Raw genomic sequence first — 2,215 nt, 5'->3', positions numbered from 1 at the left:
AAACAAACAAAAAAACTCCTACTAGTCACAGATCAATCATGAGCTTCATTGTAACATTTTATAAAATTTATTTCTTCCTCCCACATCTCTTCAACATTTATTTCTTGGAAGAATTGATAGCTCAATACTCGACAATAAATGTCATATCTAAAATGACAATTAAAACAATTCAAGAATGCTACTAGTAGAGCTCATGTAGAGCGAAACCTGGAAACTTCAGGGTCACTTTCTGGAAGAACAGATAGGTCCCCAAAACAGGAGAGTTCAAACAGAGCCCATTCAAATCGGCAGATTTATCAACAGCTAAAGTATTCAATGGGAGGCCTGTAGACAAAGATACTCAGTGATTAAGTGGCCTACATACACCTTACAGCTTTTCCTTCAAATATCAACTATAAGAGAAGTCCTATTTTTAAAGTCTCTTGGGTATTTTAACTAGTTTCTGAATTACCTGTAGGAAGCGCTGACTTAGTTGTATAGAGTTGCTATATGTGTTTACCATTAAATCCAGATGATGTTTTATATCAAAATTTATGTTATGCAAAGCCAAGTCACTCAATCTTTAGTCAGTCAATGTGTTCGTCAAATATACTTTGAAATGCTTTTGTCCACTTTTATAGCACTCATTCTCAACCTTCATCACAGGAAGAATACATGAGACCTTCATCGACATGTGCACATTAATGCCTACACATCTGCCTGGTGTCAGGCAGACTGAGGGCTTCATAAATGTTGATGGAAGCTTTATATCTTTTGCTCTGCGTTTCCTTTTGACTCTGCAACAATGAAGCTCAGCTGAGAGCATGTCGGGATCTGGTTAAGTCACTTCTGTACATGGCGTTCCTCTGACATACTGAGTTTGAGTTATCCCATGACTGATAGTACCAGAGATATGCATTTAAGAGCTCTGAGGTGCTGTTCTGAGAATATATCTTTCAGCTCCCGAAGAACGTGTTGCACTGTTGGAGCACTTTGGGTTTCTTTACAGTAACTCTGAAGTTAGTTGAGATTCCAAGTTGCCTTGCTGAGCTCTGTGGAATTTCCCAGAGAGTTTCATTTGAATATCAAGTTTGGTTGCCAAATTTGTGGCTTCCTCAAACCAAACCTCGTGATGAATTCAATATTTTCCATCACTTTATTGAGTGCATGCAGTACAGCAGTCAAGCTATTGGCTGCAAAGAAGAAATCAGAGGTCTGCCCCTGGAAATTTTCCCCAGAGGCTCTTGTGAAAGATAGGACATTTTAAAGAACAACAATGATAACAGTGAAATCAAAATCTGCTACTGTACTACAGAGTACAAATGCTTGGCCAGCTATACAGTTATTCCATCTAGTATTTAGGTCACTATTTATACCATCTAAAACAAGTGCTTATAGGAGGTCCGCTGCAGTTCAAAAGCATCATGCCTGCCTGTCCACAGAGAATGGCACATTTCCTTCAGTCCTTTACCCTTTTCTTCACTGTTCTGAAAAAGAACAGAAATTACATGGCCAAGCTCTAAAAGTAGTTGCAGCCAACGATGGAAAAAAGAACAAGCTTCCTCAACTGTTCCTATAACAATTGTTATAGGAAGAGTTATAGCATTTGTTCCTCAACTGCTCCCATAACAGGCACTGACTTTGCCCCCCACATATTTAAGGCACAGGAAGAGCAGAGTATGTAGATAGCATCTAGAAGCAAACAACTTCCATTTTAGAAGAAAATCCACCGGACGGAATGTAAATCTGGCCATGACAATATTCCATATTTCGTTCCCACTTCTAACTTTCAGAGTGAAATTTCGCAGCCAAAATTTCTGCATCTGCCTCATAAGGTGGGAAGCCCACAGATTCCACTCCCAGGTCATGAGGCGGGTGAAAGGGAATGCAGTGGCTGGTGCTGTCCCTGGCATTGTGGAGATATTGGAAAATAGTAATTGAAGGGACCGTAGAATTGGATGGCTGCTGCTGGTCACCAATGATGTGCTTAAGAGAGAAAATGACAGGCTCAAGTCAGCTAATCATGAATGAAAAGGGCAGTGTGAGAGACAGAGGGCCTGCTAGACAGCATTGCAAGAGACTCTCGTCACCTGCAGCTGGAGGACAGCCCAACCTTTTTCTGCAACAAAGAACTACAGTGAAGGCTTAATGTTCAGTCAAAGCAGATCTCCTTCGTTAAAGGCAGAGCCCTGCAAGGGTAGGGTGGGACTCTGAACTGTGGAATAAGGCTATATCT

General features: G+C 40.8%; 1 pseudogene; it reads right to left on the bottom strand.

Annotated features, from left to right (window-relative positions):
- Nucleotides 1–431: 431 nt before the first annotated feature.
- On the bottom strand, nucleotides 432–1,848 carry LOC105553831 (annotated as a pseudogene).
- Between the last annotated feature and the right edge of the window lie 367 nt (nucleotides 1,849–2,215).

Source organism: Mandrillus leucophaeus, unplaced genomic scaffold, assembly GCF_000951045.1.
Source record: "Mandrillus leucophaeus isolate KB7577 unplaced genomic scaffold, Mleu.le_1.0 Scaffold61, whole genome shotgun sequence".
NCBI classification, from domain to species: Eukaryota; Metazoa; Chordata; class Mammalia; order Primates; family Cercopithecidae; genus Mandrillus; species Mandrillus leucophaeus.
The sequence above is the reverse complement of the archived record's forward strand: the minus strand, read 5'-3'. Positions and strand labels throughout refer to the sequence as shown.